Source organism: Cervus canadensis, chromosome 11 (genome assembly GCF_019320065.1).
Source record: "Cervus canadensis isolate Bull #8, Minnesota chromosome 11, ASM1932006v1, whole genome shotgun sequence".
Classification (NCBI taxonomy): domain Eukaryota; kingdom Metazoa; phylum Chordata; class Mammalia; order Artiodactyla; family Cervidae; genus Cervus; species Cervus canadensis.
The window spans coordinates 21,220,273-21,243,350 of NC_057396.1; the positions used below are offsets into that span (position 1 = coordinate 21,220,273).

Genomic DNA, 23,078 nt, shown 5'->3' on the forward strand with positions numbered 1-23,078 from the left:
AAGAAATTACTATTGTCTCATGGGTTTTAAAAATGAAAATGGAGTTCCAAATGCAGCTTATTATTACTGTTGCTCTTTAGGGAATAAGACAATTACTTAAAATGCTTAAAAATTCATGTAGACTGTAGACTCCCTCTGCCTTGAATGCTCTTCCTTCTGATATATACGTAGCTCACTTTCCCATATCCTGTGTCATTTTTCACATGTCACTTTCTCAATGACGTCCATCCTGACCACCTATTTAATAATGCAAACCTTCCTTTCCTCCCACCCTTCAGCACTCCACATCACCTAATCCTAATCAATTTTGTCTTTTTCCAAGTACTTATTGCCTTCTAACACATTCATGAATTCATTCTTTATACTTATTGTTTATCATTTTTCTCCTGCCACCAGAATGTGTGCAGGGATCTTTGTTTCATCATTGGTGCATTTGCAATGCACCAAAATGAGTACCTAGTATGTAGTAGTTTCTCAATGATTTTTGCTCAATGAAAGAATGAGAAGTGAAATGTATGTTGAATGGCTGCCACATCAGAAGTCATTCTTGCAAGACTGAGTACAGGAAGGCAGAATACAGAAATCAGCAGCCTGGTCTTGGGATGATGGTGGCTGAGAAGTTCATGACCGCAATGTGTGAAACATGAGTGATTTAGAATCCTAAAATAACAAGCAAGAGAGCACCCCTTAAAACTCACAGAGGCAGTTTTAATCCAATGAGAGGAATCCGTCTTTACACATGGAGAATGAAGAGACTCCACGTCACTGTAGAAGAAAAGTTTGAATAATTTCCAAGTGTGTGTTGGTTTCCTACTATGCATAATAAATTATTCCAAATCCTAGTGATTTAAAGGGCTTTCCTGGTGACTCAGAAGGTAAAGAATTCACCTGCAATGCGGGAGACCTGGGTTCGATCCCTGGGTTGGGTAGATCACCTGAAGAAGGAAATGGCAACCCACTCCAGTAGTCTTGCCTGGAAAACCCCATAGACAGAGGAACCTGGAGGGCTACAGTTCATGGGGTCACAAAGAGTCGGACACAATTGAGCAAATAGACTCCATGTCATTGTAGAAGAAAAGTTTGAATAATTTCAGAGCGTGCATTAGTTTTCTACTAGGTATAATAAATTACTCCAAATCCTAGCAATTTAAGACAACAAAAATTTATTATCTTATAGCTCCTGTGGGTCAGGAATTCAGGCAGCTCAGTCAGGTGGTTCTGGCTCAGGGTCTTTCAAAAGGTGTGGTTAAAACCTTGGAGGCGGCCACGGTCATCTGAAGGCTTGTCAGGGGAGGGGAGATGGGCTTCCAAGATGGTTCATTCATGTGGCTATTGGCAGGAGGCTTCAGTCCCTCACCACGCAGACCCGTCCACAGAGCTGCAAGCATCCTGATGACATGGCAGCCAACTTTCCCTAGAATAAGTGATCCAACAGCAGAAGAAGGTGGAAATCATGATATCTTTCATGATCTATCCTCAGAAGTCACAATCTGTCATTGATGCATTATTCTATTGTTACACAGGTCTGCCCTACTTCATGTAAGAGAAGATTACAAAATAACATGAATACCAGAAGGCAGGGAGTAGTATTGAGGGTCATCTTGGAGGCTGGTTACCACAGAATGAAACTCAGCAAGAATGCAGAATGTGTGGCAGCAGCATGGATCTATGGAGAGCAGTCATCATCTCCCCCCACCCTCTTTGGCTGACCAGAGACGACTGGCCAGAAGGCAGACTTTGTGTCACAAGTCATCAACAGCAATTCCAGGCCTTCCGCTGTACACATTCCTCAAGGCAATGTATGGAAACATGGATCCATTTTAGGGTACCTGACTTCTTCCATTTGGGACCCTGGATGCTGGTTTCTGCTTGCCAGCACATTTCTCTTGTTGATCCTGCCATTAATAAATGAAAGAGGAGAGGGAGCCCAGAGTCTAAGAAAGGAGTGGCCACATGACCTAAGGAAGATGGTCAGGGAACAGAATACCAGTGTGGCCTCAGAAATCCCCTACCATGGTTAAACAGTAAGCCTTTTTAATTGCCTAGAAGTATATGTGTCAATTAAGAAAGAATGCTACCCAAGGAAGGCTTCATGAGAAAAGAAAAAGCCCAAAAGAGGGTGTTTCTTTCATGACTGGAGACTCTTAAGGCTGCAGCTATCGTGTTCCATCCTCCTTTCTCAGACAGGTCCCATACTTCATCCAAAAAAAAAAATGGGTAGCATTTGCTCCTGCCGTTAATGACTCCAAAAGATGGAGAATGTGCATTTCCACCAGCTTTGGAGATTTTAGAAAAAGAAAAATCTCCTTGTCCTTGGGCAGCAATATATTCTCTTTGTTTTTCATTTATAATAAAAAGTGGTCTGTGCCAGAGTGCACCACACCATGTGACAATGACAATCAAGAAGATTCCAATCACGAGGAGGCAGATGGAGGGCCTGAGAAGCCAGGAAGAAAACGGAGGCTGTGCCAAAGCATCACCAAGAAGGCCAACGCCTCCTCCCGGCTTGTGCGTGGTAAGATGGGAGCTCAGCGGAACCTAATTCAAAGGGATGACAAGCAACTTGAACCCCTCTCGCTCAAGATGAGTAAGAGCTTTCGACAGGCAAGTGCCAAAGAATTGTGGTGCAGATAAATAGAATGGAAGAAAGAAAGGTAAGCTTGAAGTCTGTGAAAGTTCTAAAAACATGCTTAATTTCAGACATGTAAAATCAGAGGCTGAATTCGTGCAGAAGAAAAACAGCTGAAAATGTTCCTCTTAAAGTTTCTTAATAATAACTAACAGTCATTGGAGTTAACATTTATACAGTGTTTCTTTTTGTCAGGGACTCCCAAATGTCTTACATCTAAATGCCTTAATCAATCACCACAACCCAATGAAGTCAGTATTAATATACCCACTTATAGATGAGAAACTCAAGGTGATAGAGGTTAACCAACTTGTTTAAGGTACCATCAGTTCAGTTCAGTATTTAGAGTCAGGATTTGAACACTGGCAGTGTTACCCCAGAGCCCACAGCTGTAACCACCACACTATATTGTTTTTAAAGGGTTTAAAAAAGGGAACAAATGCTGGTGAGTATCATTCATAGAATTCATGGGGAGATTCAACACAATGGTCTGGAAGTCTTCCAGCTCATTACGAGGTGAACACCATTATCTCATCACTTCAGTGGAGCCTTCTGTGCTGCTGAATCTCAATCCCGTGATTTTATTCCTGAAGAAATCAATGTGGCCAAGTACCCTGCTCAGGGCTACTGGACCTCTACTGCCTTCATCCACCAGAAAAGCACTGACCGCCCACCCAGCTCCCATGAGTCATTCCTGCATCTGTGCAGGGTCCCAGGCCATGCTACCCCCCTGCCCCACTCCCCTGCTGCCTCTGGAAAATCTAGGAGTTTAGTCTTGGAGATGTAACAAGTTTTCATCCTGTGATAATAAGAAAGCAACACCAAAGGCCTAAAGGTTGGAAGAAGTCTGGGTTTTACCGGTTTTGGACAGTTCAGTTCACCTTGGAGAGGTGTGAAACAGGAGGTGATATTATCAGTGTTTTTCAGGAAAGCTTGTATCAGTCCATACTCTCCTGCTCCTCCACCCCCAGGCCTCCTCCTGCTCCTACCTCTTCCACCTCTACCCCCAGGACTTGTTGAGGTTCATTCCTAGTGCATTTCATCCAAAAACACCTAGATCTAGTTGCCGAGCTACTTCCTAGATGGTCCTCAGCTTTCAGAATCCCAAGAAGTTATTTCATCCTTTCTTTCCCCTCTGCTATCTCCTCCTTTCCTGCCTTCATATGCAAAGGTCACAGTCACCCCAGTTTATCGAAGAAAATGCCTTCTTATCCATATTCTCTTCCCTCATTCTGTATGCCACTTCTTATCCATATTCTCTTCCCTCATTCTGTATGCCACTTAGAGAGAAGCACTGTTTTAGCATCAGACGGTCCGGCTTTGAATTCCCTCATTAGCCATGACCTTGCGCAAGCTACCTACCTCTCTAAGGCCACACTTCTTCTGTAAGATGGGGATAATAACAGTGCCTGTTTCCTAGAGTTGTCGTGGGAATGGGAGTTGAAATAAAAAACACATGTCATGTGGGCAGCACAGTGTCCTGCACAGAGCAAATGCATGACAAATGGTGGCTGTTACGATGATTAGGTCAGTGACAGAGGGACTGGTGAGCGGGGTCACTTGTTCAGAGCAGCCCTTGTAAGGAAGCCTGTGAGTAAGCCACTTTTCCAGACCAAAGGTTCCAGGGGAATTGCTAGTGATGTTGCTGCCTGGGGTAACAGAAAGGAGAGGAGGCAATTATACAGCGTGTAACAAACATAATTTCATTTCTAATGCCTTTCCCCTGCTGGGCCACTTAGACTCTAAACAATAACAACAAGGTGGGGGTGCAAATGAGGCACGTTCTGAAGGAGCCCGGTGACAAATGCACGTGCCCCACGACTCACTTTGGCTCCCAGACGTCTGCAGGGGGATGTCCTTGGGGACTGTGGCTGCCATTCTGGGTGCTGAACCTCAGTGCCCTGGAAGCTGGGTCTGCCCGGGCTGACTGCCCGGGCTGACTGCAGGCTTATAGACAAGGCCCCTCGGGGCCGAATCTGTCTGACTTCACTTAACCATCATCCTCTGTCTGGGAACACAATGACATCACTCAGAGGGCTCCAGGGAAAGCCAGGGGTCCTCCCTTCTTCCCCCTCCCTCCCATCCCGCCATCACTGGAGACATGATTTCCACCTTCTTCTACTGTTGGATCACTTATTCTAGGGAAAGTCGGCTGCCATGTCATTAGGATGCTTGCAGCTCTGTGGGCGGGTCTGTGTGGTGAGGGGCTGACGCCTCCTGCCCTGTCTGTTCCTGGAAAAAGTGCAAATCCTCACAGGTGCCATCGGATTACGACAAATCACCCATCTGCGCCACACTGATGCCTTACACATGCATATTGAACATCAACTGCTTCCAAGGGCCCTCAAGAATTCACTTTCCTCAGCTCCCACATCCATGACGCTTGCCCCACACTCTCAGAGGCCCCCACGGCGTCCAGGGCTCTGAGTTTGGGACCCTGCGTGGGCACAGCCTTTTCTATCCCTGGGAAGGGGGAATCCCCAGGCCCGAGGGCATTGTCTCTGGCTCCTTTCTGTTCGCTGAAGCCAGCAGGGGCCTCTGCTCCTCCAGAGACACGTTCCCAGGTCTCCTAGGGAGAAAGGAGGTTGCACCCTCCAGGGGGCTTCCCACCTGCCAAGGGTGTTGATTTACCTCATTCATCAGATTGATGTGAAAGGGAGAAGAAGAGGGGAAATGTACAAGACCAGAAGGGCAAATTTCTCTCCTTTCTCTGGACCCAAACAGGAACAAACCAAGTGGCTGGATCGTGGAGTTTTACTCCTCCACCCACATGTACTGACACTATAATCAAGCTATTTTCCAAGCCTATGCATTTAGATAATATGATTCTATTGTTTTTTAAAAAAACAAAACAAGAAAGAAATCTTCCATTACACTGGTGACAGGGACAGGTTAGAGGCAGCAGTATATTAACATCGGATTCCAACACTGCTGCAATAATTAAATAGGCTGGAGATAATATCAGTCTACCACCCAGAATTGGTAAATAAGTAACTTGCTTAGTGGCTCTATGTAGTAACCTTGAGAGTTCATACAGAATCCCAAAGCAAATGCTGTAGTCTTCCCAGGGCCGTAAGAGGCCCTACTGGGGGGTGAAAGGAAGGAACTATGACACTGGGGGTCATCTAAGTGAGAGGCCACACACAGAGGAGGACGCCTACTGGGAAGCTGAGCCCTTTCTGCTGCCTGTAGTTTCCAAGTACTTCCTAGATGCAGGATGCTCTCCTGCTAGCAGGGCTCTTGATAAGACAGAGAAGCTTTGATTGCCAAGCTCAATCCTGGTGCACTGGAACTGCAAAGCTTACACCACTTTTTTTTTTTTTAAAGAAATTTATTTACAGGCTATATTTTTTAAGTTAATCTCCTACTTTTTTATTTTTTTAAACTTTTAATTTTGTATTGGGGTGTAGCTGATTAACAATGTTGCAATAGCTTCAGTTTCAGGTGGACAGCTGAAGGGACTCAGCCACAAATATACATGCATCCATTCTCCCCCAAATTCCCCTCCCATCCAGGCTGCCACATAACATTTGGCAGAGTTCCCTGTGCTATACATTAGCTCTTTGTTGGTTATCTATTTTAAATACAGCAGTGTAGACATGTCCACCCCAAATTCCATAACTATCCCTTCCTCCTGGCAACCATAAGTTCTTTCTATAAGTGTGCACCACTCAGTTTTTGGAGAAATTTCTTAACAGGAGACAGAAACCATATTTCTGGACTAAAGAAAAAGCTGCCGTATTTGGAGTCAGGAACATCCAGAATGATTTCTGAGGAAGTCCAAATAATCTAAGGATTTTAAAGTCCTGGTAACTATGTCTGAGGGGAAATGGAACTGACTGGGCAGTCATCCTGTTCTTTTCAAGCCCTCATATCTTAGGTTGCTGTGACCTGCGATACACAATCTGATTCTGGGAGATGCTGGAGATATGGCTTGGGGTCCCAGCATTATAAATCAACTTTGATTCTCCTCTCCCTTCCTCAGCCTTCACTGTTGGAGATTCATGGGTATTACACCACATGGGAGGGCAAAATGAGGGGTGGCAGGTCAGAATGTATGAGTCACTGGAAGGGGAAGGATTGACTCAAGAAAGTCTCATCACGCTCTGCCCCCTACCTTCACCACACACATCACCTGTGCTATCTTCATAGCTTCTTCCCCAACACCGAAATACAACTTCCACGTGCAAGGAAGATGGAGCCAGCTCCCTGCAGACCGAGTCCACAGGCCTTTCCCCGATACATGTTTAAACAGAGAACAGGGATCTTAGACCAGTCTAGCTTCAGCAGGTCAGCCCCAGGTATGTGTGAGGCCAAATTTTTATGAGATCCTGAGCTCCCTTTGTTTCCACTGGTAGGAGGAAAAAACAGGCTTTCTCCCAAGTTCAGATTCTCCTATATCACTGCACATTCTAGACAGAAATAATTCAACCTTACAGGTGAAGGAAAAAAACTGACTAGCCCACAAGCCTTATCACTGGCCTTATTCACCGCTACAAGCTTCCCAGCTTTTATAGAGCACAAGAACCAGATCGATACAGTCAATATGTCACTGCCAATAGGGCACACATGGCTATCAGCCTTGGGGAACATGGTGTGCTACTAAGCTGAACTAATCACTCCTTGGCATTTCAGGAGCAGTTGGGTTAGCAGATCACGGCATAAACATACTGAACGACGATGATTCCCCTACAAGGGGAGGGGAGGGAAAACACACTGGGTTGGCCCCCAGAGGAGACTTAGTATTTACACAGGTCAATGTAAACCCATATTGGTGATTCTTAGAGAGACCAAAAATCTGTTTTAGAAAAAAAGGGAAGCCCAGGCAGATCCTGTGGGAGGAGACTGGGCTGCAACCTCTATCACAGCAAAGGGACTGGACCAGGAGGATGGTTCATCCACAAGCCCACAACCAAAGAATTTAACACGTGTAACTGCAGAAGGCAGGGGGGTTGACTCAAGACCTTAATCATGTTCTCTCTAGTTAAGGAAGTAATAACTTGTATGAGAGATGATTTCTTAACCCAGTGTACATATGAATCACCCAGAAATACTGTTAAAATATACATTTCTGAGCCTCAGCTTGAGACTATCATTCAGCTGTTCTTCAGACAAGAAACAAAATCATGCATTTTAAACTAGCTTCTCTGGTGATTCAGATACAGAGAGTTTATTAAAACAAAACCCAGCCCTTAGAGAAATGCTGTCCCAGACCTCTATAATAATTCAGAATCTCCTCTGTTCTAGGCACATTCCTCCCCCCAGGAGGTACAGGTAAGACGGAAGGAACTCAGAATGTTCTTCAAGAGACCAAGGCTAGAACCATGGTGGCCTTCACTTGGCTCTCAGTCTAACCCTCTCAAATGTCTTCCCACCAGATGTCTGATTTCAGAGAAGGCATCAGCAGCTCCCATCCCAGTCAAATATGCCAGGAATCCTGAATACTAAGCAGACAAGTCAAAGGCAGGGGACTGGGACACAACAAATCAGGTCACTAATTCTCTTGCAATTGGTCACATTCACCACAAGCCTCTCTTTCTGTCCACCTTCATTAAATAGCAGCAACAGGGAGAAAAATGAAACAAAAAATGATTTCTTTTTCAAGTGGTCCTAATGACACAGGATGAATCAGGGGTAAGCAGAGCATTTGCATCCAATGGGGTAAGAATCCCTGTTGATGTCGTCCTGGGGAGGAGCAAGAATTAGTCTGAAAGGTTTATAGCCTGGTCAAAATCCAGAAATGGTTGGATCTGAAGAAGGAACTAGAGAGGGATCCACAAACTGTCTTGCACCTTACCAACCTCAGGACCCCCCAGGACAAAAAGTAGTGGGGTGTGAGGTAGGCGAACAGTGTGACTCATTCACTCAGATAGCTTCCCCGAGGCTGAGAGAAAGGACCTGTCCCTACGGAGGCGCAGTGCTGTGACTTGTGTCCATGGCGAAGCCTGTTGTGTAGATGCACAGGCACCCTCTAACCTCTGCTCTTCAAGAGGAATGGCTCACAGGCTACCGGCGGCAGCCAGAGATGCACACGCGCTCTGTCTGGCGCTTACAGCTGCCTCTTGTCTTTGTACACCGCCCTACCGGGGCTTTTGGTCCATTCCAAAGTAGGAGAATCACCCATTGCCTCTGCGCCTATCGTCACCCCCATTCCCGGGTTGAGATGGGTCTGAAACCCCAACCTCCTTCCTCCACTGAATCACAAACGGAGAGACGGCCAAGAACGGAAATTCAGAACCAAGGACAGCGGCATATTGGCTGTGAGAGCAATTAGTTAGAATCACTGGCTTCGGTCCTTAGAAACTGAAAAGTCTCAGGTCGCACAAATGCAGAGTTGCCAAGAACAACCCTTTTCCCTCCAGGGCGATCGGAACTCTGGCCGCGCGCACGGGGGGCTCCCGGCTTGGGTGCCGGGCGAAAAGTGCCCTCACGAGATGGTCCGGGAGCCGGCCGCCCTGCGAAGCCCCGGCTTCGCGGGGTTCGCTCTCGGCGCTCCGCCGGAGGCTACATGGCACTGCCCGCCCGTGTCCGGAGCGAGAATTCGCACGCGGGCAGTGCGAAGGATGCTCAGAGGGTGGGAGAGAGGATAGCCGCCGATGTTCACCTTCGTCCCCGGGGAAGCGGCCCGACGGAGAGTCCGGGAAGAGCAGGGCAGGGCGGTCCCCGGGCAGACGAGCGCCAGAGTGGCCGGACAAACTTCTGGTCCCAGCCGCGCCGCCCTTCGAGCTCCCTCCTCCTCTCCCACTGACCCTGCTTGGGCCCGGGCCGCCTGTCCTGCACCCTGTCGGCGCTTACCTTCAAGCCATAGGGCGCCCCGGGGCAGAGACGGCGCCGGCTGCTCGAGGCTTCCGGCTCCCGCCGCATCCACGCGCGGCCGCCCCTCCGGCAGCCGTCCGGGGCCGCCGCTCTCCTCGGCGGGTCCCTGGCTCCCGGCCCCGCCGCGCCGTTCAGAGCCCCGGCGGGCAGCCGCTTGGCCGGCTTCGGCCCGCGGGGAGCAGTGGACCGGCCGCGGCGGGGCGGGGCGGGGCAGGGCCGGCAGGGCGCGGGGCGGGCGAGCGGCGCAGAGACCTGGCGCGGAGGCGGCGCGTTGCGCGCGGCAGGCGGCCGGCTCCGGCACTGAAAAGCTGGACAGCTCCGCGGCGCTCCAGCGCGGAGAGCGCGGGGAGCGCGGGAGGGCGGGGCGGGGCCGCCTGGACCACGGGGCGCCTCGAGCCCCGCCCCCGGAACAGGCCACGCCCCCGGGACAGGCCCCGCCCCGCCCCGTCCCGCCCCCGTTGGTAAGCGAGCCTCTAGTGCCGGCAACACCCGAGTCGCTGGCAGGTGGGCATTGCCGCCATCCTTGACTTTGAGGCAGATGGAGCCCAGGCAGGAACTGAGCTGTCCCACCACACCCCCAAAGTAGCAATCTGTAAATGCCTGGCGGCGGGGACAGGTGTTGTCGTCGCCTGTCTCTTCCCTCCTTTGAGGAGTCAGAGGACAAGGGTTGGGGGAGGCACCTCCCATCCAGGGAGTCGAAGAAGGAGAGATCCAGGATCTCTTCAAAGCTCTGGTCAGAGCAGTTCCGTTGCTTACCTCATTTCCAGGGGAAAGAAAGCCTGCTTGGAGCTGACTTGACATGGAAATTCAAGAGGCCCAGAGATTCCAGCTCACCTTTGATGCCAGAAGCAGTAAGGGGTTGGAGTGAGAGGAAGGGAGATGGTGGCGAGGACTGCTCTGCTGCTGGTCCTCTGCCGCTGGTCTTTGCCTGCAGAGGAACCGCCTTCCCACCTTTCCCTCTTCCCTTTACTTCAAGGAACTGGCCCTTGAACAACAGGAATTTGAACATCACAGATCAAAATGAGATATTTTTCAACAGTGAATAATACACTACTACATGGACAGAGGAGCCTGATGGGCTACAGTCCATGGGGTCGCAAGAGCAGGTCATGACTTAGTGACTAAACCACCTATATTATATGGGGTTGGTTCAAACCACTCATGGAGAAGGTGGGTAAGGAGGGTGGACTGTATATTAAATGCTGATTTTTGAGGGTTAGCACCCCTAGCCCCCACATTGTTCAAGGGTTAGCTGTAGTTACTGACTGTCCTTCCTTTGCCAGGCTGTGTCAGATTCAAGAGTCGCAAAGAGGAATGAAACCAGGCTCCTGCTCTCACCTCCTCCCAGTTTAAGCCAACGTACCTGTAGCTTATACCAGTGCCATGGAACAAACAAAAAGGGAAGCCTGACAGGAGCTAGGCATTGAAGAAGCAAATACCAGTTCCCTTGGGGGAAGAAGGCAGTGTTCCAGGCAGGGGGGAATAGCATGGAGAATTAGACTTATATATCAGGGAGTCAGTCCATCGTGGCTGGAGTCAAGCCGCTCCAAGACTTTGAGGCTCTAGGCCCTAAAGGTTAAATTTGACTCAGCATTTCCTTCAGTGACACACACAATTATCAAGAATTAGAGTTGGAAAAACAAATTAACATTCATCTAAATCCCACTCATCACTCTGCAAGAGAGAACTGAGGTACAGAGAAATGGAATCCCTTCCAGATGCCACGGAGATCCAGCTCTGCATCAGTCCCCCGTCTCTGGGGGCTCAGACCAGCACATCTATCATTTCTGGAGGCAACCGGAGGGAAGGGAAGAAACGTTAGTGGCGTGACACGTCTCTTCCCCTGCTCTATGCCTTTGGCGCTATACGTGGATCTGGACCATTCCAATTTCCCTGCAGGCTTGATGGGGAGATATTATAACAATCAGGAATCCTAACATTTTGCCATGTCTGCTATTAAAGCAATAAAAAATTGCAGACATAGTTGAAATCTCAGGGTTCTGCCTTGCATAGCCTCACATCACTCTTCCCAAGTGACGTTTAAAATCCACTTAAAGAAGCACTTGGTACCTCCTGGCTCAGCACCTGTGCATCAGTCGAGGCCCACAGCCACACAGTGGACAGGCCACCCCTCTCCTGACCAGTCAGAAGACCTGGGTTGATGTCCTGCTTCTGTCACCTACCCGTTGTGTGACCTTGGATAAATAGTTTAATCTCTCTAAGCCTCAGATCCCCCATCTATAAATTGGGGCTAAAAATACCTATCTCTCTGGAGTACACTGGGGATAATAGATGAGGAAGTATTAGAGAAATGATAACATGGGCAGCCCCTGGCTGCTACAAGGTGGGGAGGGGAGCCAGGCTTGCTCAGGAAATAGGAGATGACCTCCGTGGGTCATCTCTGCGCCAACCCAAAGATACATTAGCGGTAGCTCTGTTCTGCCTTTTCCACCCTGATCTTGCATGGCTGAGTGGATTTCATGCTGGCTCTGAGTGAGACGGATGGATCTTTTAGTTTTCAATTAGCAAACGCCTCGCTCTTTAAACAAGTGGCACAGCAAACAGATGCCCTGAATGATTGATGACAGGGAACATCTGTGGCCAAGCAGGTGGCTGTACCGGAGACTCAGGCTTCCCAGAGTGGCAGGGCCCTCTGGAGATCATTGGGTGCCTCCCCTCTGTTCCAGGCAGAACTGTCCCCAGTCCAAGCAGGCCGGGCAGTGTCAGGGTGGCCCTTTCCCTTACAGCTTTCCTGGAAAGGGGGCCACAGGAGCCTCCTTGAGTTTCCATATGTTCCAGAACCTCAGAGTCAGGAAGTTGTTCCTGGTGTGGTATCTATACCTCTATTTCTACTCTTTATCCTTGAAAACGGTAAAGCAATGTTTAGCAATGACTATTAGGGGCAGAGGATGGGTTAAGGCAGGTAGAAATTTTGCTGGCCCATGGTAACAAGGAAGCAAAGGATGGATCCAACAAACAGGAAGGAAAATCTAGAACTCCCTCTGTGCTCCAAGAATGGCTTCTGAGCCAGAGGAGGAGGCATGGCTGGGGCTTGGAAGGGAGAGTCCCTTGCTGGTCTCTGTCAAACCCTGCATCCACAGAGAGAGACACAAACAGGCTGTCAAAGGGCCCTTTCTGGAAATCATTCCACAGGAGACGAGGGCCGTGCCCTCACTGGAGGGGTAGGAAGCAGAGCCGGATCAGGGAAGCAGCATCGCTGGAGACTCACAGGAGTTCACCGCCACATTCCACGCCCTTGGGGAAGTTCTGAATGTCTCCCAGCCCCCGCTTCGCTTCCTCATTTTGTGAAGCGGGGATGCCGATCCTATCTCAGCGTTATCGTGGAAATTAAGTGGGAACGACCACCGGCATATCGGTGCTCAATCAATACGTTTTGCCTGCTTTCTGCTCTCACTGAAAACTTCAACCAGAGAAGTGCTGACAGAAATGCACACAACTCTTTGTGGTGTCCCAGCCTACTTTTCAGATTTCTTAACCTACCTCACAGATGAAAACAGAGTCGTTACTTTCAAACTCTGGGAATGCTTCTTTTCTTGTCCTCTTCCCTTTTGTCATTTTGTGCTTATCCCAGTTGCAGACAACTCTGAGAATGCTAAGGTGGCAATCTTTCTGGATCAGAGGAGGTACAGGGCACAAAGAAAATGCACGTGTCCTTTTTAGACTTCATTATTTTTATCAAAGTGCAGAAAACCTTAGAGAGAGAGTTCTTGGTTACCCATGTTGCTGAGAGATCCATGGCCCCATGTCAGAATAGCCTAGTGAAGGGACTGAAGAAAGCGGGGGCTGGGCCTCCCAAGGAAGGGGTGGGATGGAGAGGATTCTTGTAAAAGGCAAGGTTCAGGGCACACTCCTTGACCAAGACAGGAGAGCAGAGAGAGAGTTACCTGAGAGTTTTGACGTCTGCGTGTGCAGGTCACCCTTAGAGACTCATTTCCTCACAGGGATTTCCCACATCAGTGTGAAATGGACATTTGTAGATGCTCACAGGGATTTCCCACATCAGTGTGAAATGGACATTTATAGATGCTCTTTGCATCCTCCTGTTGTGGAACAGTAAAGAATACAGGTGTGACCCACTTTAAGAACATCTATTATACAACAGAGTTACAAAACAGATAAAATGTAATTATTCACATGAAAAATTTACTTAATGCTTGATGGGCAGAGGTCATAAAAATATATGCCTTATTGGTACACCCATGTTCATAGTAGCATTATTCACAGCAGCCAGAAGGTAGAAGCCACCCAAGTGCCTATCAACAGATGAACAGATAAATGAAACAAAGTACTACATAGAGTGGGGGTATTAATCCAATCTTAAAAGGCAGGAAATCCTGTCACACACTCCAAGATGGATGAAACTTAGGACATTAAGCTAAGTGACTTAAGCCAGTCACAGAGGACAAATACTGTAGGATCCCATTTACATGAGGTACCTAGGGAAGGAGGAGATTCCAGTTGCAGTTGCCAGGGGCTGGAGGGAGTGGTGAATAGGGAGTTAGTATTTTAAAGGTACAGAGTTTCTGTTTCAGAAGATGAAGCCTATTCTGGAGATGGATGGTGGTGATGGGTTGCACGACAATACGAATTTACTTGATGTCACTAAACTGTATGCTTAAAAATCACTAAGCTGATAAATTATATATTATCTATATTTTACTGTATATAGTATGTATACTATACATACATAAAATATATAAATCTTGTGTTTCAGTAGCCACTGAAGTCACCATATATATGAAAACAAAATAAAACATCTTGGAAATTACCAGATATTAAATAGGTGGAAAAGTGACTGAATTTAGAAAGTGATCAATTTATATCTAACTTGGGAAGTTGTATTTAGGGAAGTTCAGTCAGTACTGCCTTAGATTTCCTCAGCCCTTTCTGTGATTCATCTACTTCCAGTAGCTCTGTGATGTCAAAAATATCATGATTTGGGGTGAGCGCTGGAAAGGTTAAGGGGCGTCCCCTTCTAGAACATAGGAATAGACGAGGGTGATAGTTTTCTGACAGTCTGCACATTCAAGCACTCAGCTTTGTTTGTTTGTTGAATTTTTATCAAATATAATTGATTTACAATGTTGTGTTAGTTTCAGATGAACACTAAGGTGATTCAATTATATGTGTGTGTGTGTACACATATATATATGTATGTATGTATTCTTTTTTTACCTTCTCTTCCATTATAGCTTATTATAAGATATTGAGTATAGTCCTGGGTGCCGTACAGTAGGTCCTGGTTGGTTACTGTTTTACATAGAGTAGTATATATGTGTTGATCCCAAACTCGTTAAGCATTCAGGTTTTGAATGGAGTGGTACAGTTCAGAGAAAGTTCTAATAGTGAAGGAAAGCTCAAGTGGAGCTTTCTTCTAAGAGCCTTCTAAGAAAAGCTCCATTTGAGCTTTCCTTATCGAGGATGAACAAATCAGAAGCAGAGGTATTTTCAGTCTGTAAGCCAACTAGCAGCATTCAGGATTTCTTCTCACGCCCTGCCCCTTTACACATTTGCCTTGTCTGAGGACCCTACCCAGCTGCTCATGCCCTTGCTGCCTCTGACGTAGTCAGGGTATCAGTCAGGGAACGTGGATGCAAGAAACAAACAACTTGGGCAGTTTAAGCAGGGAAGGAAGTCACTGAAAATATTGTAAGGCTCACAGAGTCACGAGGGAGATGAGAACATCAGCCTTATAAAACAGGCAGCAACAAAACAGCCAGATGATGTTAGATCTGCAACTAAAATCAAGCCCACCTAGTGGTCCAGGAAGCATTCAGTTGTTGCAGGTAAACCCAGGGCACCAGACGGCATCTGACTCTGGCCTCCCTCTGACACTCTGTCCTGCTGCTTCTGGAAACTGAAAGTTGGGGCTGCCTGTGCCACCTCTGGAGTGGATGCTCTGTGGTCTCTGCCTCTCTGAGTCATCAGCACCTGGTCAAAATCGGGGGCACTTGTCTCCTGTTGAGCTGACCGAGAACTACACAGTGAGGGGCTCTCCAGTGTTGGAAGGAGGCTGCAGAGCCGAACAGCGATGACCCACCGCGTCCCAGATCCAAAGGAAACAAGAGACAACCCAGTTCCGTCCTCTCTACTTTCTGGACGCGCGCTCGCTGCCACCAGTGCAATCCAGCTCAGCAGCAGCATCTCAGACAGTTATCACCAAAGCCTTTTCTCAGGTCCCCCACCTCCAGCCCGTCTTCCACACTGCATGAGAGAGCTGTTTCTAAAACATAAATTTGATCATGTCACCTCTGCTGAAAACCCTGCAAAGTCTTTCCCTTGCCTTTGAGATAAATTCTAATCTTGTTTAAATGGATTAAATCTGCCACATCTGTCCCTTGCCTCTCTCCAGTCTCATCTCTGCTGGTGTCCCCTTTGCAGAGAATGAATCAATGAGTGTCAGGAAGAATCACAGAAATGAGCTACCTAGAGTTTCCCAAACATCAGTCCTTGGGTTAGATGCAATAGAAATGCCGGGGAAACTGAGAGAAATACAGGTATGGGAGCCCAACGTCAGACCTACCAGATCAGAATTCAGGGGACGGGGGTTCCAGTATTTCTAAAAAGCCAACCAGCAGTTCCAAGCACTAGCCAGATGAGGAAACACTGTCTAATCCACCCCCCTCACTTCATAGACATGTGAGCCAAGGCCTGAATAGGTTAAATACTCAGTGTGTATGAATCAGTTTTCGTGCTGCAATGAAGCAAAACTTTGAGCAAAGTTGATTGGACCGATTTAGTTTTCTACATGTAATTATTGGGCACATAGAGCATGGTAATTTGGAGCAGGAAATGACAAACCATTCCTATATTCCTGCCTGGGAAATTTCACGGACAGAGGACCCTGGCAGGCTACAGTCCCTAGGGTTGCATAGAGTCAGACACAGCAACTAAAGAAAAAGTGGGCAAACTTACAGAGGGAATAAGTTTACAGAAGAGTAAGCCCTTCCTCTGAGAGAGGAATATAATTGCAGTTACAGAAACTTATATGCAGAGTACATCAGGCAAAATGCCAGGCTGGATGAAGCACAAGCTGGAATCAAGATTGCTGGGAGAAATATCAATAACCTCAGATACGCAGATGACACCACCCTTATGGCAGAAAGTGAAGAAGAACTAAAGAGCCTCTTGATGAAAGTGAAAGAGGAGAGTGAAAAAATTGGTTTAAAACTCAACATTCAGAAAACTAAGATCATGGCATACAGTCCTATTACTTCGTGGCAGATAGATGGGGAAACAATGGAAACAGTGACAGACTTTATTTTTGGGGCTCCAAAGTTACTGCAGATGGTGACTGCAGCCATGAAATTAAAAGATGCTTGCTCCTTGGAAGAAAAGCTATGACAAACCTAGACAGCATATTAAAAAGCAGAGACATTACTTTACCAACAAAGGTTCATCTAGTCAAAGCTAAGGTTTTTCTAGTAGTCGTGTATGGATGTGAGAGTTGGACCTTAAAGAAAGCTGAGTGCTGAAGAACTGATGCTTTTGAACTGTGGTGTTGAAGAGGACTCTTGAGAGTCCCTTGGACTGCAAGGAGATCAAACCAGTCAATCCTCAAGGAAATCAGTCCCGAATATTCATTGGAAGGACTGATGCTGAAGCTGAAACTCCAATACTTTGGCCACCTGATGTGAAGAGCTGACTCATTGGAAAAGACCCTGATGCTGGGAAAGATTGAAGACAGGAGGAGAAGGGGACAACAGAGGATGAGATGGTTGGATGGCATCACTGACTCAATGGACATGAGTTTGAGTAGGCTCTAGGAGTTGGTGATAGACAGGGAAGCCTGGCGTGCTACAGTCCAGGGGGTTGCAAAGAGTTGGCCATGACTGAGTGACTGAACTGAATAGAAATCCAAGATTTGGCGAGGGTCAGCTTTATGGGGAGAGGGAAAGGAGCCATTGGGAAAGATTATGGTGCAGCTCTAAGGCTCCATAGAGGGCCCCCAGGTCTATCATCTGGGCTCTAGCAGGTCTGATGGCAGGTGAGGTTGCCACAGACTTGGAGTCATTTGGGAGCTGAGTTGATGAGAGGTGATTCAAGGCCAGCCCTTAGATAAGACTGGAGAGAGGGAAGTTCCCTGGGGGTCCGTGTCTTAGACCCCACACTTCCAATGCAGGGGGCCTTTGTTTGATCCCTGGTCAGGGAACTAGATCCCACATGCCACAAATAAGACCTGGAGCAGCCAAATAAATGAAAAAATATTAAAAAAAAATAAAGACTGGAGAGAGACTAAACACCCCCTGGCCCCTCCCTGCAGTGAGGACGGGAGCTGACTGGGTGGGGCATCATGGGAAGAGAGAGGAAGAGGGATCCTCGATCTTGGGTCTTTCCACTGCAGTAACAAGCCAGGGGATGGGACTTAAATCCCTTTCTCTGCCTACTTTCAAGCAGAAGCCTCTTTCTCACACTGGAATTGCCCACTGAGTCATGTTCCAGGCCCATCTCCAGGGCTGTGTCCGCAGTGCTCTCTTTGTCTGAAATGATTGACAACCCCCTCCCCCCCCCCCGCCACCGCCCCACCACCATCTATATGTCTGATTCCCACTGGTCTTCCAAAGCCTAGCTCAGATACTGTGCTCCATAGGCCTTTCCTCGTCTCCCTCACCCCACCCAGACATAATGCCCCTCCCCAGTTTTAGTAAACTCACGCACCTTTTTGTGACATCCACGGCATGATTATTTGTGTTCTTGTCTTACTTCTTGACTAAGCAGTGAAATCCCCTGGCTCCCCTGCGTCCCTCACTCCATCCCCCAGCACAGAACAGACTCTCAGTAATAGTTATCAAGAGAAATCTCCCCAGTTAGTCATCCATTTGGCTTAATGAACAGACACCCCTGAGGGCTTAAAAGAGAGTTGTCTGTTGTACCCAATTTACTGTGAGTTGTTTTATTTCATTGCTTCCTAACTTTGTAGCCGAGAGTCTCTGGGGATGTGGAAGCCTTGATGGGGAGTAAGAATGGGGAGAGCTAGGGGCTAAGGAGAGAGGTCCAGATGCCCAGAGTGTGGACAGAGGGTTGCTGGACAAGTGGGTTTAATTATCAGGGCTTTCGAGAGAGTAGTTGGGTGTCGACTTGACTCTGAAGTCCCAGGGAAGGAGACAAGGGGAGAATGGGGGAGGGAAATGTAGGGAGAGGTGAGAGGTAGCAGAGAAAGAAGGAGAAAGATGAGGAGGAGGATGAGACCAAAGACATACCTGCCTCTCTTTGTTGTGTGACATGTTCCTGTTTTGGGTGTAGCCCCTTCTCCTCTGCAAAGAGCTAGGAGAGAAAGGAGACACCACACCAGTCTCCCAGGCCCACCTGAGTCCCTGGTCTGCTTGGGTTCTAGGAGCAGAGCTCCCTTGCCCGTGTCCTGACCCTCCCACAGAGCCAAGCAACCAGCTTTCCTGTCTGATTCTCCCTCCCCGAGTTCTATCACACACTTGCTACAGGGGTCTGCGCTGAGATGACCACACCCGTGAAGGGCCCCAAACGTTGTGTGCCTCTGCCTAGCTCTGTGGCTTTGAATGAGTCATAGTTTCCTTATCTGTAAAATGGATATAATAATTCATTTTTAAAAGTTTAGTGAAAATTATATGTGACCCTGTATGTGGTAGTTTCCTGAGAAAGAATGTTTGACCCATAGGAAGGGCTCTTTACATGGGATTTACTGTTTTTTAGTGATGGCAACTGACTTAATGGGAATTATGGAGTAAACCTGTCTACTTTCACAGGCATCCCATTCTCTCTTGAGACTCTCCTGGGGAATATCTTCTCCAGCGAAGGGATGGGATCCTTTCTCATCTTTCCCCACCCTGCCTAGCTCCTAGCAGCATCCATCAGGCCCTCCTAGAGGGCATTGGCTTCCCTCTTTGCCACTCAGGCTGGGAACCTGAGAACTGCCCAGGTTTCCCTTAGCCTCATAAATAATCCCATAATTACGTATAGGCAATATAATTTGTTGGGGACTATGACAATCCTAAGGATGGTTTAGGGGAACTTACTGCTTACTCAGACAGCTGGGGAAAGCCACCTGCAACGAGGAGGCAGCAGCAGCAATATTTTCAGTCCTTTGGGGGAGGGTTCCCAGCACCACGCTAGGTATGATTGGCGCAGGGCCGGTAGCTGAACTCTGATGGAGTCTGCAGGATCAGTTCCCACTGGCACACTTGTCTAGCTCAGGCCCTGGTCCCCTCCCATCTGGACCATTGTAACTGCGTCCTCACTGCTCTCTCTGCCTCCTAACTTACCCCTAGATCCAACTTTGGCTCAGGGTCCAGAGAGAGTCATCCCATGGCAGATGTAACCACCTTGCCCCTCTGCTAAGCCCTTCAAGGGCTGCCCATCGGCCCCGAGGGAGCATGGTCCTCCATGTCTGCTCCCAGCATGCGTACAGCCTCTCCTGCCTCCCCGCAGTCCTCAGCCACGCCTCTTGCGCCTCCTCCTCTCCCACTTGACTCTGCAGCGGTGCCCAACCACGCCGCAGGCTTTCACGTCCACAGGTGTTTGCTCATACGCCTCCCTCTGTTGGAATGCATTTCTGTCCCCAGGCATCCTTCTCTCCAGCAGGTCCCCAGTGGGGCCCCCAGAGCACACTGTGCCCCTCTATCTAACCACACTTCCCATTATGCTGGAATTACTAGGAAGGATTATTTCACCCATCTTTAGTTTTCTCAGTGCCTACCATGGGGCCAGAAATAGAGAAAACAACTCAGTTAATGTTGAGCTGAGTTTGTCTGCTGAGGTCTCACGCCAGCCTGAGCATCCTCACAGCTGCCTAACCAGCTGGATGGACCATCTGTGAGCCTCCACGTGGACCCCCTGTACCCTGCTGCTTGTTCCCCAGTCCCCAGACATCCACCTGCCAGACTGGCCGGCCCTCCAGGCCTACAGGGCTCTGTTTTCTGGGGCCTGCTCTTTCAACAGCAGGTGGTCTTTACTGCTACTTTGGCCTCCATCTCCTTTGACTGGTTCTCTGCTAGCCACGGGGTAATAGATCAGCTAAACTCAAGCCAGAAAATGAAGGAACCACAGAGCAGTGATCAAGTTCTCAATTTAAGACCATCTCCATGGATTCCCCTAGTGGTCCGGTGGGTAAGACTATGCTTTCCAATGCAGGGGGTGAGGGTTCCATCCCTGGTCAGAAAGCTAAGATCCCACATGCCTCATGGTCAAAAGAGCAGAACATAAACAACAGAGGCAATATTGTAACAAATTCAATAAAGACTTTAAAAATGGTCCACATAAAACATCTTTAAAGAAAAAAAAAGTCTCCACGTTGGAGATGTCAGACTTTACCCTTCCTAGCCTGCTTTCTGGCTTCCCTGATAGCTCAGTTGGTAAAGAATCCATCTGCAATGCAGGAGACGCCGGTTCGATTCCTGGGTCAGGAAGATCCGCTGGAAAAGGGATAGGCTACCCACTCCAGTATTCTTGGGCTTCCCTTGTGGCTCAACTGGTAAAGAATCCACCTGCAATGCCGGAGACCTGGGTGCAATCCCTAGGTTGGGAAGATCTCCTGGAGAAGGGAAGAGCTTAAAAGCCTCTCTCTAGCCTTCTCCATCTGCGGTGTGCCCTGGAGCTGAACTGCATGGACTGCGTGAAGGCCCCCTGCACTCTGGGACCAGTGGAAAGAAATCAGAAGAGAATGAGGTCTGAGTCGGTCCTTGGTTGGTAGCTTCCTTGCCTCTCCGCTCCCTGGCAGCCTTTCTGCAAACCCGGAGAGACTGCTCTTGAGCCCCTCAGTCACTCTCATCACTATTGGTCCTCACCCCAGGACCCTGACACTCCCCTTGCCTTCCCTGGGGTCCAGGCTATTCTCTCACTGCCTGTGTCCTCCACGGAGTTTTCTGTGGCTCTGAACACACACCCTTGCCTCCGATCCAAGTCTGAATGCATTGGTCGCTGTCTACAGAAAAAGGAAACGACTCCTCCCTGGGGCTTACTCTGCTGCAGGCTCTGTGCTTCCTCTGATGGTGTTGGATCCCCACAGCCCTCGGATGTCACAGATGGCAAGATGGGCTCTAGGACTGTTCAAAGAGGGAGAACCAGGATTCAAAGCTGGGTCCCTCGAACTCCAGGCCCCAGTGCTTGGTCCCTTGTGTTTTCATGGAGCATCACCTATACCAGGGATGGCAAAGAGATTTCATCTCACCTGTCAGTTCTGATTGACTTAGTCACTGCCTAGAGTGCTGTGGTGAGAAGGATTACGAGGCCACATCTGTGCTCCGTGGGAGAGTAGCATGATAAATTAGAGATGTCTGGCACAGGGAGAATCGGAGGGAGTGACAGGCAGTAGTACATGTGTCACATATTTGCCGCCTTTGGTCAAAGCCGTTTTTGTGGCAGCCACACGGGTGTGGGAGCAGGCACTGTCGGAACCAGAACCTCTCTGCTTTACATTGCTCTCCTGCCACAGGGCAGACTCTCAACCAGAGTTCAACTTTCAGCTTTATTACTTTTTTTTTCTTTTCTTTTTTAAATTAGGGTATAGTTGCTTTATAATATTGTGTTACTGTCCGCTGTGCAATGAAGTGAATCAGCTGTATGGATACATATATCCTCTCCCTCCTGCACCTCCCCCCACCCCCACCCCTTTTATCTAGGTCGTCATAAAGCACCGAATTGAGCTCCCTGTGCTATATAGCAGCTACACCCCGCTAATTATCTATTTTACACATGGTAGTATATGACTCTTGACACTCCCTTGGACTGCAAGGAGATCCAACCAGTCAATCCTAAAGGAAATGAATATTATTGGAAGGACTGATGCTGCAGCTGAAACTCCAATACTTTGGCCACCTGGTGCAAAGAACTGACTCTTTCGGAAAGACCCTGATGCTGGGAAAGATTGAAGGCGGGAGGAGAAGGGGACAACAGAGGATGAGCTGGTTGGATGGCATCACTGACTCGATGGACATGAGTTTGAGCAAGCTCTGGGAACTGGTGATGGACAGGGAAGCCTGGTGTGCTGCAGTCCATGGGATCACAAAGAGTCGGACAAGACTGAGTGACTGAACTGCACTGACTGAGTATATATATACAACAGTGCTGCTATCCCCATTCATCCAGCCCCTCCTCCCCCACCCCTTGTCCACAAGTCTGGTCTCTGTGTCTGCATCTCTATTCCTGCCCTAGATATAGATTCATCTGTACCAGTTTTCTAGATTCCACATATATGCATTAATACATATTTGTTTTTCTCTCAGCTTTGCTACTTCTCTGCCATATAACCTCAGGCAAGTTACTGCGTCCCTTGGGCCTCAGTTGCTTTGTCAGGAAAATACCACTTAGTGTAGTACGTAGAAGCTTTCAGCAAGTCTGACTTGGCATAATGCTTTTAGAACCCCTGGCACAATACCTTATACACAGTAGGCATTTGACAAATTTCAGCAGCAGTAGAAGTTGTCATTGGCCTTCATTCTGTCAAGACCTGTTGCTCACATTGTTGCACCAGCCTCCTGTCTCTGTGATCTGCCAAGGGAAGAAGCACCCAGTCTTCCCAGCTGGCCCAGACTCTCCTCCAGGGCCACTGGGTCTGTGACTGTCAGTACTGTTTACCATGAAGTCCCGTCACCCTCCACTCTATTGTCAGACATCTCAAATCCTCCCCAGGGGCTCCCCCTTA

At 48.4% G+C, this 23,078-nt stretch overlaps 1 protein-coding gene across 2 annotated transcripts in view; it reads right to left on the reverse strand.

Annotated features, from left to right (window-relative positions):
- DRD2 (dopamine receptor D2) overlaps positions 1–13,047 on the reverse strand; it is a 77,092-nt gene extending 64,045 nt beyond the window's left edge. Inside the window, exons 1-2 of one of the 2 annotated variants that reach the window (XM_043481700.1) lie at positions 12,947–13,047; positions 10,280–10,430 (exon numbers count right to left, since the gene is read on the reverse strand). The gene's annotated coding sequence lies outside the window, so the exon portion shown is untranslated. Of the gene's footprint in view, positions 1–9,424; positions 9,569–10,279; positions 10,431–12,946 lie in introns of those variants that run through there. The other variant, XM_043481699.1, reaches the window with a different exon arrangement.
- Positions 13,048–23,078: the final 10,031 nt, after the last annotated feature.